Consider the following 21,051-nt stretch of genomic DNA (forward strand, 5'->3'; position numbering starts at 1 on the left):
GAATTGTTTTAATGTGTGTCGGTACTGAAGGACCTGGCAGTTTGAGGCCAAATGCATGCAGTTAGGTGACATCCCAGCATTCAGAAATTATTTTACATTATTTCTGGCTAATTATGAATGGTTGTGTTTGGAGAATCTTTGTTTTCAATGCGGATATCAATAGCAGAAGTTACCCCCTCAGTTATTAATAGATCTGCCAAGTAAATGAAAAATGTTGTTTGATTCTGCAAACTATTTCCCCTTTTTGTCCATGAATTAGACAATCTGAACAAGAAACAGCTTGTGAAAAGTAGGACTTCCAAAGGCACAAAAGTTATCGTCCACGTGTCACAATATCTTAAACTCATGAAAGAATCAGACTCAGAATTAGGTTTAATATCACTGGCATATGTCGTGATATTTGTTGTTTTGCGGCAGCATTTCATTGAAATACATAATAAAAAACTATAAATTACAATAAAAATACATATACATAGATAAAAGAATAAATTAAACAAGTAGTGCAAAAAGAGAGCTGAAAAGAAAAAAAGATAGTGATGTAGTGTACATAGGTTCACATTGTCCATTCAGAAATCAGATGGAAGAAACCATTCCTACAACATTGAGTATGTGTCTTCAGGCTCCTCGATGAGAGGTCCTGGGTGATGGAGGTCCTTTGAGGCATTATCTTTTGAAGATGTTCTGGAAGCTGGGGAGTCTAATGACAATTATGAAGCTGGCTGAGTTTACAATTTTTGCAGCTTTTTCCGAACCTGTGCGGGGGCCCCTCCATTATCAGATGGTGATGCAACCAGTTAGAATGTTCTCCATGGTACATTTGTAGAAATTGGCCAGTGTCTTTGGTGACATACCAAGTCTCCTCAAACTTCTAATGAAATATAGCCGCAGTCGTGCCTTCATTGTAATTGCATCAATATGTTGGGCCCAGGATAGACATTCAGAGATGTTGACAGCCAGGAACTTGAACCTGCTCAGCCTTTCAACTGCTGATCCCTCAGTCAGATCTGGTGTGTGTTCCCTCAACTACTCCTTTCTGAGGTCCACCAACAATTCCTTGGTCTTACTGACAATGAGTGCAAGGTTGTTGTTTCAACACCACTCAACCAGCTGATCTGTACGCCTACTTGTCACCATTTGAAATTTTGCCAACAATTGTAGTGTCATCGGCAAATTTATAGATGCCATTTGAACTGTGCATAGCCACAAGGCGATGGGTGTAGAGAGAGTAGAGTAGTGGACTAAGCACACATCCTGAGGTGCATCAGTGTTGATTATCAGCAAGGAGGAGATGTTACTTCTGATCGGCACTGATTGTGGCTTCCTGATGAGGAAGTCAAGGATCCAGTTGCAGATACCCAGATTTTGGAGCTTGTTGATTAGTACTGTCGAAATGATGCCATTGAATGCTGAGCTGTAATCAATAAGCAGCAGTATGATGTAGGTATTTCTGTTGTCTAGATGATACAAGACCGAATGGAGAGCCAGTGAGATTGCATCCATTGTAGACCCATATGTGGTGATAAGCAAACTGCAGCCTAGCAAGGAGCTGATTCTGGCCAAGACCAACTTCTTAAAGCACTTCATCACGTTAGATGTGAGTATAATTGGGCGATGGTTGTTGGATCCTGATCTTCTTGGTTTATGCCTTTTTGAAGCAGGTCGGAATCTCTGACAGCAGCAGTGAAAGACTGAAGATGTCCCTGAACACTCCTGCTGGTTGGTTGGCACAGGTTTTCAGTGCTCTACTAGGTATACTATCAGGGCCTGTTACATTGCCTCATGAAAGATGTTCTGACGTCGGCCTTTGAGACAGAGTCGGGTCACCAGAAGCTGCAGGGATTTGCACAGGTGTAGTTTTATTCCCCCTTTCCAAGTGTGTATAAAAGTTGTTGAGTTCTTCTGGGAGTGAAGCATCATAGCCAGTTTTGATGTTACGTTTTGCCTTGTAGGAAGTAATGGCATGCAAACCCTGACCTGAACTGACATGCATCCGATTCTGTCTGTAACTTCAATCAGAATTCCAAACAAGAGAAAACCTGCAGATGCTCCAAGCAACACACACAACATGCTGGAGGAACTCAGCAGACCAGGCAGCACCTATGGAAAAGAGTACACAGTTGATGCTTCGGGCCGAGGCTCCTGATGAAAGGTCTCGGCCTGAAGCGCCGACTGTTATTCTTTTCCATAGATGCTGCCTGGCCTGCTGTGTTCCTCCAGCATTTTGTGTGTGTTGCTTCAATCAGAATTATTTATCTTTGCTCTTAAAATAACCTTTTGTAGGTTGTAACTGGACTTCTTGTATAGCTTTGGATCACTGAACTTGAATGCAGACTACAAATCTCCTCAGCAGACAATAAATCTCCTGGTTCGTCCGCGGCTTTAGATTTGGGTATGTTCGGTATATTCTCGAAGGCACACACTCATCCACACGGGTCTTAATGAAACTGGAGGCAACTGTGGCGTACTTATTCAGACCCAAAGATGAATCCCTGAATATTGTCCAGTTTGCTGACTCAAAGCAGACCTGAAACCACCTCTTCACCTCCCTTGACCATACCTTCTTGTCCTCACCACTGGTGCTACAGTCTCTGCCTATACACCAGCAGTAGCAGTACGGGCAGGAGATTGGACTTTCCAAAGTTCAGGCATGGTAGGCATTCTTGATGGCGGTATGACAGTGGTCAAGTGTGTGCGCAGACAACTGTCCCAACATTATTTATCCACAGAGATCTCATTCAGAGTGACACCTGAAGTCATCCTTTGGAGTATATTTGTAATATGGAGGCACCTTAGTAGCTGAAACAGCGATCATCATGCCTACTGATTAGCATGGTCAAATGGAGCTTCATATCAAAGCATCCAATAATGCAGCCTGCCCAAGGTTTCAAGAATTGTTGGTATATACATTTGGTTTGAGAGTCATAGAGGACTAGTCTAGTACGTGCCAACCTGATCTTCTGTCAAGTCCCATAGACCACAGCCTTCCATATTCCTCTCATCCATGTTTCTATCCAAAGTTCTCTTAAATATTACAGTTGAGGAACGTTACAAAGGTCCTTTAAAGGGATATCAACACAAAGTCTCAGGAGAAGGCCACCTGACGCATAAAGAGCAGGAGGAGAACACGAGCAGAACCCAGCATTTGGGAAGACAACAGTACTGGATTTTCCATGGCTGAGCAGCTTAGTCAGTGTTTAACATTGAAAACTGGTAAAATGTGATGTGCAATAAAGTGCGCATTATATTACTTCAGTTTAAAATTTGTCAGTCTTCAGAACTGACTCTCAGAGCCCACCAATTTTATCTGTCAGCAAGACCAAATAGGAATTGCTGAGGTGTCTGAATCTTCCATTTAGTGCCAAAGCATGATCCCTGCAAAAAAAAATACCAGCTAATGCCTGATGAGATGAGTGGTGCAGGAATATTCTTGTGGGAGGTACTTCATGACAAAGTTTCTGAGCGAAACGCCGAATTTTTACCCAAACTTCTTTGTTTACTTTATGACTCTTGAATTTTCTGAGAATATTGAGCTGCTCAAGGACACTGAACCTTCCTTGCACTGGTTCAGGACAGATGAAAGACTGGTTCGGGATATTGTACAACGAAGGAACAGATTTCCTAAGTGTCACCGAAGTCACAGATTTCGGTATTGTTCAGATTCCTGTGTCTGTCAGTGCCCTGGGAGGATGGACATCTGCCAGGAGCTACTGTAGAGGAATGCTGGCTGCTGGTGGGAAGTGGAGTACATGATCTTTGACTATTACCACCGTACAGTCAAACTGATATCATGACACCACTTGATAACTGAGGCATTACGACTGTGTACATTGCCTTCTCCATTCCCACTCCACACAGATAATGTCCTGGGAAATACAAAAATCAGATAGAAAAAGTCAAATAGGCTGCTGATGTCCAGGAGGTCAGTGCCTTGATTGTTTTCTTTTTCTATGGAATTTGTGAAGCAAAGAAAACATGTAACCCCCAAATCAAATGTTTGGAAGGTTCCTAAAGGAAAAACAAACGATCAATAAAACATACTGATACTTTCAATTTCACTGATATAAATGAAACCCATTAACAGTTATTAATCTTAGTAGGCAAATGTTGCTATAAATGTCTCATTAGGGCGGCATGGTAGTGTAGGGGTTAGCATAGCGCTTTACTCAATCAGCAGTTTCAGATGGTGCCGGTGAAACACAGCGATGACTTTCTGGCAGCAAACAAGACTACCAACTACTCCATTAATCACACTTTCTTTGGAAAGTGAACACTTCGATCAATAGCCTGTAACCTCCCTTGTGGAATTGAGCCTTTGACCACCTGTGTGACCAGCCATTTTTGCGGTATGAGCTGAAGTCTCGAAGGTGCAGGATGGTGGGTATGGGCTGAATCGAGGCAGCACAGCCACTGCTGGAGCAGATTCGGAGCTGATTTGAAGTGGCAGAACTGAGGCGAGGCAGGCAGGTTGAGGTGGCGGGACCCAGGCCCGAGAGGGAGGACCGGCCCACTGTCTGGCTGATTTAAGTGATAGGCCAGATTGAAAAGGTCAGGGGTCAGGGCCGACGTTCAATTCGCTGCTCACAAGGTTTACTCGTCTCTGCACTGACCTGAGGCCATGGCCTGGTCTGCAGCTAACGGGCTCCGGATTGGCTGAGACCAGCTTTGTGGCTGTGGACTCACTTTCACTTACTTCATTTCTGAATTTTATTTGCTTACTTTTATCATTTGCATTTTTTGTATTTTTTTCCCTCTGCACATTAAGTGTTTGACAGTCTTCTTTTTTGGGTTTCTTTCTTTTGTGGCTGCCTGTAAGGTTATATACAGTATAAATTCTTTGATAATAAATCTACTTTGAACTTTGAAGATTGGGGTTCAATTCCTGCTGGTGTACGTAAGGAACAGGAATTCTGCAGATGCTGGAAATTCAAGCAACACACATCAAAGTTGCTGGTGAACGCAGCAGGCCAGGCAGCATCCTAGGAAGAGGTACATTCCCATTCTGACATGTTACACATTTTAATTCCACATCCCATTCCCTTTCTGACATGTCTATCCATGGCCTCCTCTACTGTAAAGATGAAGCCACACTCATGTTGGAGGAACAACACCTTATATTCCGTCTGGGTAGCCTCCAACCTGATGGCATGAACATCGACTTCTCTAACTTCTGCTAATGCCCCACCTCCCCCTCGTACCCCATCCGTTATTTATTTATATACACACATTCTTTCTCTCACTTTCCTTTTTCTCCCTCTGTCCCTCTGACTATACCCCTTGCCCATCCTCTGGTTCCCCCCCCTTGTCTTTCTCCCTGGGCCTCCTGTTCCATGATCCTCTCATATCCCCTTTGCCAATCACCTGTCCAGCTCTTGGCTCTATCCCTCCCCCTCCTGTCTTCTCCTATCATTTTGGATCTCCCCCTCCCCCTCCCACTTTCAAATCTCTTACTAACTCTTCCTTCAGTTAGTCCTGACGAAGGGTCTCGGCCTGAAACGTCGACTGTACCTCTTCCTAGAGATGCTGCCTGGCCTGCTGTGTTCACCAGCAACTTTGAGGTGTATGTAAGGAGTCTGTACATTCTCTCTGTGACCACGTGGTTTTCCTCTGGGGGCTCTGGATCCTCCCACATTCCAAGGTTGTATGAGTTATGGTTAGTGAGTTGTGGGCATGCTGGAACCAAGGTGACAATTATGGGTTGTCCCCAGCACATTTTCAGACGGTTGGTCGATAATGCAAAATAACACACTTCACTGCATATTTCAATGTTTCAATACAGTATACATGTGGTCATTGCTGGAGCGGACTTGGAGCTGATTTAAAGCAACAGAACTGAGGCAAAACATAAGAAATAGGAGCTGGAGTAGGCCATCCGGCCCATCGAGCCTGCCTGCCATTCAATAAGATCATGGCTGATCTGTCCGTAAACTCAGCTGCACCTACCTGCCTTTTCCCCATAACCCTTAATTCCCCTACTATGTAAAAATCTATCTAACTGTATCTTAAATATATTTAGTGAAGAGCCTCAACTGCTTCCCTGGACAGAGAGTTCCACAGATTCACCACTCTCTGGGAAAAACAGTTTCTCCTCATCTCCGTCCTAAATCTTCTCCCCTGAATCTTGAGGCAGTGTCCCCTAGTTCTAGTCTCACCTACCAATGGAGACAACTTTCCTACTTCTATCTTATCTATCCCTTTCAAAATTTTGTATGTTTCTATAAGATCCCCTCTCATTCTTCTGAATTCCAGAGAGTATAGTCCCAGGTGACTCAATCTCTCCTCATAGGTTAACCCCTTCATCCCTGGAATCAACCTGGTGAACCTCCTCTGCACTGCCTCCAAATCCAGTATATCCTTCCTCAAGTATGGAGACCAGAACTGCACATAGTACTCCAGGTGCGGCCTCACCAGTACCCTGTATAGTTGCAGCGTGATCTCCCTGCTCTTGAGTTCAAACCCTCTAACAATGAAGGTCAACATTCTGTTTGCCTTCTTAATAACCTGTTGTACCTGCAAGCCAACTTGTTGCGATTCATGAACAAGCACTCCCATGTCCCTCTGCACAACAGCATTCTGCAATCTTTCACCATTTAAATAATAATCTGCTCTTCTATTATTCCTTCCAAAGTGGATGATCTCGCATTTACCAATGTTGTATTCCATCTGCCAGACCTTGACCCACTCACTTAACCTATCTACATCCCTCTGCAGACTCTCCACATCCTCTGTACAATTTGCTTTTCCACTCAGTTTAGTGTCATCAGCAAATTTTGCTACGCTACACTCAGTCCCCTCTTCCAATGGTGAGGCAGAGTTGAAGTGGCGGGGCTAATTTCATTTTAATGATTAAAGTTCAGAATGATTTTGAATGTATTATGAAAGCACATCAATTGGAAAATTACTGTATGAATTAGGTTGATCTTTAACAAAATTTAAATGCTTTTTATTGCTTCTAGCAAGCACATCACACAAATTTAATATTTAACAATGAACTTAGTAGTGAGGCAATATACTCATTGTAGCACTCTTAAATTAATATATGTGGAAGAATGTTTCGTAAATGAATATGAAAAAAAGGCGGGACGATTCAAGTAAATTACAAAGCTAAATGAAAGAAATTGCTGCTCTATGATCCATAGGAAATATTCCCTCAAATGTTTTATCACTTGCAACAAGTAAGTACTCCTTTGCAAAACAAAGGCTCTGTGGAAAGTGTCATCCATTTGCTGCTAGCTAAAAAGGCTGATGCTGATGTTAGATTGAAAGGTTTATACTATTTCTAAGAAAGCTAGCAGGTTTGAAGACCAGGAGAATTTTGGAACAAGTAAATGCTGGAAAAAAGTGATGCTAATGAGGTAGAATACAGCAAGAAATGTAAAAACAAACTGAAAGAATTTCTACAAGTCAGTAAAAAGAAAAGAAAGCAAAAGTAAATGTAGGTCTCTCAGAGACAGGGCAGGAGTTGATAAGGAAGTGAAATATTATTTGCATCTACCTTCAAAGTAAAAGTCACAAAAAATATTAGAGATAATGGGGAACTGAGCAGGCACTGAATCTGATGATCATAGCACGGCCAACATTAATAGGTATAAAACGCTGGAGAAATTGAGGGAAGTAGTGGTCAATAAACCTACTGAAGCATGTGCCCTACATCCCAGGCTTGAAAAACAGTGGCAGCAAAGATGGTGGATGCTTTAGCGACGATTTCAAAGAAAATACGGCAGTGGCTCTACTTTCTTAGAAGTTTGTACAGATTGGGCTGAAGCTCTGATAAACTGTTGAAGCACAGTGGAGAATATCCTGAGTGGTTGCATCATGGTCTGGTATGGAAACACCAATGCCCAAGAATGGAAATGTCTATGAAAAGTGGTGGATATAGACCAGTGCATCACAGGAAAAGCCCCCCCACCATTGAGCTCATCTACAAAGAGTGCAGCATCTGTCATCAAGGACCCCCATCATCCAGGCCACGCACTCTTCTCGCTGCTCTCATTAGGAATGAGGTACAGAACCCTTAGGTCCCACACCACCAGGTTTAGGAACACCGATTGCCCTTCAACTATCAGGCTCCTGAACTAGTGTGGACATCTTCACTCACCACAACTCTGAACTAATCGTCGAACACAACCCTTGAACCTACTTTCAATGACTCTCCAACTCATGTTCTCAGTCTTATTTATTTGTTCTTATTATTACTTTTTTCTTTTAGTATTTGCACTGTTTGTCAGTCTTTGTCATAGCTTTCCATGGATTCTATTGTACTTCTTTGTTCTACTGTGAATGCCTGCAAGATAATGAATCTCAGGGTAGTATTTGGTGACATAAACATACTTTGATAAGAAAATTAACTTTGAACTTTGTTTCTTTAAAGTTTCTGCGATACTAGTGGGTTGTAAGATAGCAAGTATACCACCACTATTCAAGAACTGAGGGACAGAGAAACTAAGAAACTGCAAACTAGTTAATCTGATGTACTATAAACTTCTAGGAAGTGCTGGAGGTCATTATTAAGGAACTGATTATAGGCTATTTAGAACATCAAAGGTTGAAAAGTTCAAAGGTTCATTTTATTATTAAATAATGTACAATACAGCTTTGATATTTGTCTTCTCCAAATAGCCACGAAATACAGAAAAATCTTGGGAGCTGTTCAAAGAAGAGTCATTAACTTCCACTCCCCCCCCACAACTGACATGAAAAAGGAATAGAAACAAAATTTGCAAACCCCAAACCCCCCCACCCCTTCCCTCACTCAAAAAAACTCTTCTCAGGCTTCAAGCCGGGTACAGGTATCAACTATAACCAATGCTTCAATGACAAACTTTGCCATTTTCTTCAGGGATGATACCTGGGTAAGTCTAGTCCAGTGGTATTGATACCCCCATAGTCCATCACTACTGATTAGATAGTCCTCAACTAATCAGGTTTCTGCTCTCCCACTTTGTTTACAATCGAATTCCAGTTCTTTCTTAGAGTGAGACCTTCATCTTTGTTAAAATTCTTTCAACAAACATGAAGGTTTCACTCTCTGCGATGATAACATCAAACTCCCAACCTACTCCCTCACAAAATAATAGCAACAATAACATCAAATCCCCAACCCACTCACTCACAAAAACACAGCAACAATAACATCAAATCCCCAACCCCCTTCCTCGCAAAAAAGGCAAACTTTATGCAAGAAGATTCATGTTTGGCCAACTTAACAGTCTCCTTGAAGTCATAATAAGCATGTCACTAGAGATTATCAAGTAGCCTATCTAGATTTTCAGAAGGCAATTGATCAAGTTCCACATAAAAGTTGCTCAACAAAATGAAGTTTCAAGGATATTCAAGGTTCAAGGTTTGTCACAGCTGTAACAGAACCGTGGCTGAGCGAAGGTCAGGACAGGCAGCCCAGTATTCAAGGATACAAAGATATGGATAGGCAAGGACAGGGAGTGGGAGTTCTGATAAGGGAGGATGTAACAACAGTACTTAGAGATGACATAATATTATCTCAAATGCTGTTACGTCCAGTGAGGCCCTCTGGGTAGAACTTAGAAACAAGGAGAGGATCTTTCTAGTGGAGCTATGTTATAGACCCCTCTCCCCACCAAGAGTCAGCAGGAACTTAAGAAACATGTGTTTCGGGAAAATACTAGTTTTAAAATAATGGTGGAAAGGCATAGGACAGATCCATAGCTTAAGGTCCTAGAGCAAGGCTAATTTTGGGGGGAATTAGACACAATCTCATAGAGGTCGATTGGGTGAAGCTATTTAGAGGAAAAGGAACAAATGTGGCACACACAAGATACTGGAGGAACTCAGGAGTTGCCGAAGGGTTTCGGCCTGAAACGTCGACTGCATTTTTTTCCCCATGGATGCCGCTTGGCCTGCTGAGTTCCTCCAGCATTTTGTGTGTGTTGCTCGGATTTCCAGCGTCTGCAGATTTTCTCTTGTTTGTGAAATGGCAAGTGGGAGGCTTTTGTGAGTGTGATGTCAAGTGTCCATAAGCAGCATTCCTGTTAGGATGAAGGGTAAACTGGGAAGTTTAGGGACCCTTGGCTGATGAGAGATATTGAGGCTCCGGTCAAGAAAAAGGAGGAAGCATACAATGGGTTTAGGAAGCTGGGATCGAGCAAATCCCTTACTGATTATACAATGATTAGGCATGTGCTTAGTGGGAAATCAGGAGGGCAAAGAAAGGGTAAGAGATAGATCTGGCAGATAAGGTTAAGGAAAATTCCAAGAGGTTTTATAGCTATATTAAGAGGAAAATGCTACTTAGAGAGAGAGCAGGTCCCATTAGAGAACAGAAGGAATTCTGAGGGACATGATCTACCAGTATTTTGATAGCCAATGTGCTATAACTGTACCGTTCTAGCCTCTAAAGCCTGATTAGGAGAAGTCTGCATGGCTTTGATAGTGGGAAGTTGTGCTTGGTGAACCTTTCAGAATTTTTTTGAAAAAGATTAATGTAAGGCGGTAAATCCTGTTTATCTGGACTTTAACATGGCCTTTGACCAAGTTCCACATGGCAGGCTAGTCTGCAAGCTTAGATCCCATGGAATCCAGGGAGAGTTAGTCAGAAGTAAGTTTTTTACTGACATGTTGGGTACGTGGAACTGATTTTCAGGAGTGGTAGCAGAGTCAGGTACATTAAGGGGGTTTAAGAAACCGTTTGATAGCACATGAATGATTGAAAAATGAAGGGTTACGTAGTAGGTAAGGGTTAGATTGATCTTAGAGTAGGTTAAAAGGCCGGAACATCACTGTGGGCCGAAGGGCCTGTACCGTTCTATGTCTATGTCTATACCATATGGGAATGTCTGGCACAGATTGCTAAAAGGGGAGGAGTTTTGTGGAGAGCTTTGAGAAGCTCAAGTTTCTGCACTGGGAGGGCTCAGAAGAATGTTGTAAATGTAAGGTTCATACTGCCTCCCAGGCCAGCTCCTGACCCATCTGTAGCAGTGTCTGTAGTTCCCACATTGGTTTCATTAATCACCTCAGTACCCAATGAACTGGAACAGAAATAAGTCACCCACTATCCCGAGGGACTAACAAAATGTTCACTCTCTTGTTGTTGCTGTTTCCCATAAGGTAGCAGGTGAGCACAGAGAAGGAGGGAGACAATGGCCTCTTTTAAGCATTCTCATATTATTCTGGGCAATGCCACAGTGCCCCACCCTTCTGTTTCCTTTATCCAGTGATGGATACGTCTTCATATGCAGCGAGCAGCCAGTACTCGGCGTTCACCAAGCTCTTTGAACATATTTAATCTGACATAGTTCAGGAGTTTGAAGATGGTGCCAGAGACCTGCAGGTGCATTACCCTCAGTGGGGGCAGGGAACGTAAACTGCAGCTGGTTGCTGTGTCCAAAATTCAGGTGCAACCCCACCCTGTTTGGCTCTTGTGGACAGCAAAAAAGAGCAGTGACTTTGAACTTCAGTAGATATGCTCTTGAAATTCAGAAGAATTAAAGTGTTGAATGGAATTGTTTCAAGGGGCATGATTTTATCAATAATTCAACATTAAAAATTCTCCCGAAATGCACATGCTAAGAACAAAGCACAAAACCACAGAGAATTCAACATCATAGATGAGGCTCTGTTAGTGAGTAAAGTGGATCCATTTACTCTTATGTTGCTTGTGTATCTCACATGAATTGTACTACAATTCTGCACGAATAGGTAGTGAACATTTGCCAGCGTGTTCGACTGGTTCAAACCGGTCGACCCTGTCAGGATCACTGAGTGCTCACAACGCAATCAAAAACTTGGCTCTGAAGGCCAGAGTCTACACATGAGGTTAATATTTTCCAGGGTGCTGGGCTCGGCCTCACAATAGCATTGGCATTGCACCTGACATGGTATTGAATCAAAGATGATTTATTCATACAATGTATAAATAAAGGCTTCAAAACCAAAAAAAAGATGGATTTGTGGACTGCTGGCATCAGTTGAAAGGTTAGTTTTCTGCTGAGCTGGAACATATGCTCTTTACTGGATTTGTTAATTTTATGGTGGAAGGCAGTTTCCCAAGCTACTGACATGCACTTTCCATGTCATTAGTAAATCTACTGATTGCAGAGAGCCACTTCGTGACCAAAAAGTAGGCTAACACAGGCCTATGAGAGGAAATTGAGGTCTGAACATTTTCTTTCAGTGGACCAATTTTCTCATTTTCAGTATATTTATTATATTAAACAATATAATCACAAGGTTGACAGTTAAATCCATATGACTGACTTTAGTTTATAAATTTAGACATAACTCACTCAGCTCACATCAAACTCCAATGGGTAGATTTCATCATATGACTACATAGCCAAGCTATTGGCAAAGAAGAAAACAATTTAATGTTTAAAGCACATTTTGGTTTCTTTGATTTAATACACTATATCTTCTTTTTAAAAGTTCATCTATCTTTTCTAAATATCCCATTTAACAAATTGGAAGGTAACTGAATAAATGTAGGGATATGGGGAAAAAATCAGGGGAATGGGCCTTACCTATTGCTGCCTGAGTCAAACACTAGGTAACTTCAGTGCCTGATACCACGCTTGTCATGGAGCAATGCCTCGTCATTAGCGATGGAACTATTTTGTAACTGGTAAGAAACTTGGTTCTGGAGTAAACAACAAAGAATAGGTACATTTAATGTCAGAGAAATGTATACAATATACATCCTGAAATTCTTTTTCTTCGCAAACATCCATAAAAACAGAGCAGTGCCCCAAAGAATGAATGACTGTCAAACATTAGAACCCCAAAGCCCGTCCCACACACTAGCAGCAGAAAGGCAATGATCCCCACTTCCCCCACCAGCAAAAAAGCATTGGTGCTCACCACCGAGCAGTCAAACTTGCCGCAAGGTATCAATAAAGACACAGACTTGCAGGACCACAAAGTCTACTCACACACCTGGTAATTTGACATACCATAGGCTCTCTCTCTCTCCCTAATAAGGGAAAAAGAGGTGTCCCCATTTCACAGCAAGAGGAGAGACATAACTAACAAACAAGATAGCAATGGTTCCCAAGAGTTTATGGGACAGCTGAGGCATGGAACAGGCAGCAGCAAATGCCATTCTGCGCACAAAAGTGTGTGGTGATATACTTTGGCAGGAAGAATGGGGAGATATAATACTGGATAAATGGGCGATTCTAAAATGCATTCAAGAATAGAGAGCTAAGAACGTTACGGCAGCTTGAGCAAAATTAGCTAAGGAAGTAATTATGATTATGTTGTTTACAAACAGTGGGCAGAAGGTAGATATGTCAAATCTCATTCTGTTCTAATGCTGTCCAGCCCCAAGTTCGACATTTTAGTAGAATTTAAATGATTTAGATAAGATATAAAAGAATGTTACTGGCATATTTTTAGCGATGGTAGATTATTGTTGTAAGGTGAGTGGGTTCTCTTTAGAGGGAATTTGGCAATGGTGCTTAAAATCCTAAAGAGTTCCACAGATTTGATGAGCTGTTATTTGCTGTTCTATGAAAGTATGCTAAGAGTCAGAAAGCTTGCAGATGTATGCACCAAGTCACAAGATGGCATAGGGTACAAAGGGTCTCAGCTCAAAATGTTGACTGTTTATAGATGCTGCCTGACTTACTGAGTTCTTCCAGCATTTTGTGTGTGTTACTTTTCATATGAATGGTTGTCAAACTGAAACCATACACAGTGAGATAAATAGATTTTTGCTACTGAAGAGTAACAAGGAGTAGGAACCAAGGATGGACAAATAGACTTGCTACCACAGTTCTGCTGTGTACTTAATATTTCAGTAATATTGCAAGTATTGCAGTAATTGTTGGCGCATGGCCAAGTGGTTAAGGCGTTGGTCTATGATCTGAAGGTCGCTCGTTCGAGCCTCAGCTGAGGCAGCGTGTTGTGTCCTTGAGCAAGGCACTTAACCACACATTGCTCTGTGATGACAATGGTGCCAAGCTGTATCGGCCCTAGTGCCCTACTCTTGGACAACATCGGTGGCGTGGAGAGGGGAGACGTGAAGCATGGGCAACTGCTGGTCTTCCATACAACCTTGCCCAGGCCTGCGCCCTGGAAACCTTCCAAGGCGCATATCCATGGTCTCACAAGACTAACAGATGCCTATTAAAAAATATTGCAAATATATTGTTTGATTAAGCATTCTTTGTTGATACATAATTCATCATGGGTTTTATGTAAAAGTATGTGAATGGCATATGTCATTATGCCACCATACCATAAATGCGTGCCTCACTAAAGTAAAGTAAACGTAAACAAATTATTCCCAGCTCTGTATTTTTCTGTCAATTTGTTTTATGTTTTGGAGTTACAAAACATAACTGTGGCAATGAGTAAGTTTTAAAGTGAACCCAGGTCGAATAACTACCTGTTGAAGTGCAGCAATTCATTTGAATTAAAAAGATAGTGCAGTACATTTTTTTCTTTGGAAGAAGGGAACAGAGATGGCTGAGTGAAAAAAAGGCAGAAAGCGGATGAAATAGTGATTACCAGGCGATAATAATAAATAATTAGAAAGTAGAAATGGCTAACCATATCAAAAAGATAGATGTATTCAATTGCACAGAAGATAACTGGGTGATGTATACTGTGTGAATTAAGCAGTAACTTGAAGCTAATGAAATAGCCAATGAGAAATGAGTGCCACTGTTGCTGAGTACAATAGGTGGAAGAGAACACACTTCGTTTATAAGTCTGACTGCTCCAACCAAACCAGCCAAAATTAGCTTTGATGATATTATGAATGAAATGCAGGAACATTTAGAACTGAAACCATTGTTGATTGCAGTATGCTTTAGGTTTCATAAGCCAAATCAAAAGGAAGGGGAGTCCATTTCAGCTTAGAAATTGTTTGAGCATTGTCAGTGATGTGTTTACTGATGCACCTGAAAAATTTACAAAAGAGGATATTCCTCTTGACGTATTCTCCCTGAGGCAAATTGAAAGTCTCCCTATTATGGCAGAGATGATCCAAAGGGAAACCAGAAAAGACCACAGACTGTCTTAGGTCTACATAGCAACCAATAATGGCTGGAATGTGCAGCAGAAATCCCAGTTCAAAGGGTAGATCAGCAGATTGTGTAGCTTGCCACGCACTGTGCGGGATACCAACACATCCAGAAGAAAGGTATTCAGTCCTCTCAGAACCACTTCCTGCAGTCCCAGAGTGAACTCCTACAACCAGAATGGAGGAAGGTCTGAAATCTGAGATCGTTGCACAGCCACAGTCTCAGCTCCCAAGCAAAGTGACCTCCCTACGTTATCCCACAAGAGTAAGAAATCCTCTACAGTGATTTAATCTTTAGGCCTGAATGGGACAATTTAAAATTTACCACACTGTGGATGTCTATATAATAGTTGTATGATATATAGTATACTGTGTGTGAGTGTATATATGTGTGTGTGTATATGTACGTTTGTATATATAGATGATTAGAGAGCAATACGTTATATATTTGAGTCGAGATTAATTCTATATTGAGGTGCAGTTAATAGCTAAGCAGGGAAGAGTGCTGTGTATTTAATAGTTCAGTAATATTTGAGTAATATTATAAATATATTATTTGATTAAGCAGTCTTTGTAGCTTACATAATTCATTGCGGGTTATATGTAAAAGTATGTGAATGGAAGATGTGGCTTGCTAAAAGTAAAAGCAAAATGTACACCAGTTACCCAGCTCTCCTTGGTTTTTCTTTTGATTAGTTTTATGTTTTGGAGTTACAAAACATAACAGGTCCAGATTAGTGGCAATCAAAGCTGCTTAAGGTGGCAAATAACATGCTCTTGTTTCTATGTGCCTCAGGTACTTAAATAAAGGAATTAACTGCTTTGAATATAATATAATGTGATTTTAATTCACACATTTATGTTTTGGGGTTAGGTTCCTACATAGTAGTTGCAGGGCCAAAGTATGCCTTTGCTCTGTTGCAGTGACTCTTGCCTGTGTAACTAAAATGGAAGATACTTCCACCTAGTGTACATAAGTATTACTGCATGAGGCATCTGCCAACGTAGCTGAGGGGAGGCCGCGCCCTGTAATATATTTTCTGCACAATGGCAGAGTGGAGTTCTATTCCACAAGTTACGTTTCAGTTGTACATATTGGATTGATAGATTACTGACAATGGAATGCTGTGAAAAATTGATTGATTTTGAAATGCTTTGATGTAATTTCTCAACACAAAATATCAGTGGCTAACAAAGCTGAGGACTAATGCAGCAGGGAATGGAGGCCTGCAAAAGAGGCAGGAGTCAGATTATGGAGGGAATGTAGGCTTGAGAGATTTCAGGCCACAGGTAGGAGGCAAACTCATGGGTGCATTATATGTAAAGGTGAGATTTTTAATTTGGGAGCATCAAGGAATCTTCAACTACTGTAGGTCAACAAAGACTGGAAAGATGCGTCAAAATCTGTTGGTGCAAGTTAGGAATAGGGTGGCATGAGTTTGCTTGAGCCCAAGTTTAGAGTGAGCAAGCGATTACATTTGTATTAAATTTGATTGAACACTGAGTTACTTCAAGAGACTAAAGATGCCACCAGTTGATCTGATGCAAAGAAAACAGTGAACAACCTTCAAAAGTATTATGTGCAAATTGCATTTTCAGTTGACATCAACTGTAGGGCAAAATAGTTTGTTTTACTCTCCATCCCACTCCCCCTCCTCTGTTCTGTTCTCAGCCTACCACATTGTTCAATGAGGCTCTTTATAAGGGCAAGGAACAGTACCTCATCAAATTATAACCTGTTGAGTTCCCACTGAATTCCACAAATATCATGCAATAACTCTGCTCCTCCCTCGTATACACCTTCTACCTTCAGATTCACTTATTTATCAAACAAACATTGAAACATACAGTGAAATGTGGCATTTGCATTAACAACCAACACAAGCTAAGGTTTTACTGGAGACCACACACTCTGCTGCCAAAGTAGCATGCCCACAATGTTTGGTAGAGCAACACAGAGCATAGTAATACAGAACACAACAAGCAACAAAACACAACAGCAAAACAAGCCATTTCCTCCCTCACTCATACACACAGACAGTCCTCCAATCTCAGGACAGGCCAGCGAACCTCCAGCCTCCAGTGGACTTGAGGACGAAGGGCCTCTGATTCCCCAGTAGACCAGACTCATAGACCCAGGGATTCAGCCACTGGGCTTCTGCTTCCAGACTTCAGATTGACCTTCAGTGTCGACCCCAGCACTAGCTGATAAAGGGATGCTAAACTTCAGGGTTTGAACTCCAGACTTGCCGACTTATGTACCTAGGATGTCTCTGGCTCTCCTGTCTCCTGCTTGCATAGACACCTGATTCCAGGACCCACCAACCTGTTGGGACTCTTTGACCCAGTGGGCCCCCAGCCCTCATCCTTACTGGTCCTTGTCCACAGCACCTGCCTGTTGGACATCCATAGATGTCCTTTGTCACACCTCTAGGCCACTAACTAGCCTTCGGGTGTGGAGTGGAAGCTTCAGCTCCAGACCTTCTTCATCGCCGGCCTTCGAACGGGAACTTATAGAGGAGGCCTAGACTTTGGCCTGACCTCTAACTCCCCCACATCCCTGTTCCTAAACCAATACCTGACCCCTCACGCAATGATCAATAAACCGATTGTTTGGAATGAAGTGATCTTGCCTGGTGTCTGCACCCGTGCCATCCCCCACCACTAGCACTTCTTCTCTGCCACCTGTCCCTCACCCCTCCCGCAGTACTCACCTGTCCCTCACCCCTCCCGCGATGCTCCACCCTCACCATTCCCAACATCCTTTGCTCCCGCCTGATTTACAAACTCTGCTCCCTGCTCCACGTTGATGTACAGTACAGTGCAAAAGTATTAGGCATCCCAGCTATACATATGTGCCTAAGAATTTTGCACTGTACTGTAGGAGGGAGAACAAAAATCTAATTGAATAGTGCCACAACAACAGCCTCTCACTCAATGCCAGCAAAACCAAAGAGCTAATTATGTCTACAGGAGGAAGAACCTGTCCTCATTAGGACCAGCACGCAAGCATCATCACAAAGAAGGCACAACAGCAGTGTTAATTTCTTTGAAGTTTGTGTAGGTTCAGCATATCACTAAAAACTTCGACAAACTTTCATAGATGCAAGGTGGAGAATATCCTAACCGGTTGCAAAATGGCCTGGTGTGGAAACACCAATGCTGAGGAAGAGAAAAGGCTACAGAAGGAGGTGGATACAGCTCAGTCCATCACAAGCAAAACCTCCCCACTTCTGAGCACATTTACGTGGAGTGCTGCCACAAGAAAGCAGCATCCACCATCGAACAACCCACCATCCAGGCCAGGCCCCCTTCTTGCTACTACAATCAGGCAGGAGCTACAGAGGTCTTAGGTGCCACACCACCAGGTTCAGGAACAGTTATCACCCTACAACCATCAGGCTCCTTAACCACTCAGTCACCTGTCATAGATTGTATCATGTACAGACTCAGTTTCAAAGACTCTTTACAACTCATGTTTTCAGTATTATTTTTATCTGTAAAGTATGTCTGTTTCACATTGGCTGTTTGACAGTCTATGTCTGTATATGTATAGTTCTTTTATAAAATTCTATTGTATTTCTATTCCTGTAAATACCAGCAAGAAAATGAATCTCACCCTAGTATATGGTAACATATATGTACATTGGTATTAAATTTACTTTGAAATTTGAACCTAGAACTTCAAATTCAATCTGTCATTTCTCTGTTATCAGCTGATCAATATTGTTCTGTAGCTAACAACGACTTTTTTCACTATCCACAACACGGTGAACCTGTGTGTCCTCTGCAAATTAATCATATCTCTGAAATTCACAACCAGATTGATAATGCATGCAACAGAAGTGAGGGCCCGGCACTGATCCCTGTGTCCTTTTTGTGTGAAATGTTAAGTTGCTTCAAGCAGATGTTAACATAGAACATAGAACATAGAATAGTACAGCACAGTACAGGCCTTTCGGCCCACAATGTTGTGCCGACTCTCAAACCCTGCCTCCCATATAAGCCCCCACCTTAGATTCCTCCATATACCTGTCTAGTAGTCTCTTAAACTTCATAAGTGTATCTGCCTCCACCACTGACTCAGGCAGTGCATTCCACGCACCAACCACTCTCTGAGTAAAAAACCTTCCTCTAATATCCCTCTTGAACTTCCCACCCCTTACCTTAAAGCCATGTCCTCTTGTATTGAGCAGTGGTGCCCTGGGGAAGAGGCGCTGGCTATCCACTCTATCTATTCCTCTTATTATCTTGTACACCTCTATCATGTCTCCTCTCATCCTCCTTCTCCCCAAAGAGTAAAGCCCTAACTCCCTTAATCTCTGATCATAATGCATACTTTCTAAATCAGGCAGCATCCTGGTAAATCTCCTCTGTACCCTTTCCAATGCTTCCACATTCTTCCTATAGTGAGGTGACCAGAACTGGACACAGTACTCCAAGTGTGGCCTAACCAGAGTTTTATAGAGCTGCATCATTACATCGCGACTCTTAAACTCTATCCCTCGACTTATGAAAGCTAACGCCCCATAAGCTTTCTTAACTACCCTATCCACCTGTGAGGCAACTTTCAGGGATCTGTGGACATGTACCCCCAGATCCCTCTGCTCCTCCACACTACCAAGTATTCTGCCATTTACTTTGTATCTGCCTTGGAGTTTGTCCTTCCAAAGTGTACCACCTCACACTTCTCTGGGTTGAACTCCATCTGCCACTTCTCAGCCCACTTCTGCATCCTATCAATGTCTCTCTGCAATCTTTGACAATCCTCTACACTATCTACAACACCACCAACCTTTGTGTCATCTGCAAACTTGCCAACCCACCCTTCTACCCCCACATCCAGGTCGTTAATAAAAATCACGAAAAGTAGAGGTCCCAGAACAGATCCTTGTGGGACACCACTAGTCACAATCCTCCAATCTGAATGCACTCCCTCCACCACCACCCTCTGCCTTCTGCAGGCAAGCCAATTCTGAATCCACCTGGCCAAACTTCCCTGGATCCCATGCCTTCTAACTTTCTGAATAAGCCTGTTGAAGACTATGATGTTAATTCTGACTCTTGTTAGCAGTGAAAATTAGCAATAATGTGTTGGCTGTACTGTATCTCCAACATTTCCTTTTATTCATTCCCCACCCAGCACCTCCTAAAGCAGAGTAGTCTGGAACCTGCTGTGACACTGTTGAGTGGTGAAGCTCGTTTGTGAAACAGAACAGTACTTTGAGTTGGATCTTGCTGGCTTCTGCTGGTATTTCCAAACATCTAAATGGAACAGATCTGTCGGTTTGATTCACCGCCAGTTGTCTTACCTGGTCTTGCTCGGGTTCCCTTGCCCCCCAGGTCTTGAGCTGGGTCAGACTTGGTACAGGATCCCAGACCCAGATTAAAGTGTAAGGCAAAAAGGAAGGAAAAACATACAAAACAAATTGCTTTATTTAAAATCATTTTTGTTCATTAGCTGCCCCCCTCTATTGTCTACCACCTTTGAATTGTGAAGACCCGCTGGGTTTGGTCCTTGACATCTGGGCTCGGTAAGTACAGGTATCGGGGACTGGGGACCGTGGACTGCTCTGACAAGATCTGCTCCACAATACCTGCATCTAAATGGAAGTTCAGAGACTGCTGTTAGTAAAACCTTGCTCCTCTACAGGGTGCATTGTTGAGGATTTTGCTAAGGCAGTGAGTGCTGAGTCAATGATTGGGAATGAACATCTTCCTGTATCAACGGGACGTAATTATCTGACTTACCAATGACATTAGGCTATCAGCAGTCATGTTTTCATGGTTTCTGGCTTTCCGCTTGGTCAATCCTAGGATTCCTGTCCTCAGTACCATTACCGAGGCTTGTAGTCTGTCTACCCTGTCCCAAAACAGATCCATCTGTTCGTGTACCAGACCTCACAAACCAGACTGTTCACATTCTTGGTAATGAAAACAATGAACTACAGTGCACCAAGGAATGAATTGAAAATAAAATCACCTTGGGACTGATTACTAAATGTTTATATAGTTCAAATATTTTCTTCCAGAAGTAAATAGATACACCTTGT

Source organism: Mobula birostris, chromosome 11 (genome assembly GCF_030028105.1).
Source record: "Mobula birostris isolate sMobBir1 chromosome 11, sMobBir1.hap1, whole genome shotgun sequence".
Taxonomy (NCBI): domain Eukaryota; kingdom Metazoa; phylum Chordata; class Chondrichthyes; order Myliobatiformes; family Myliobatidae; genus Mobula; species Mobula birostris.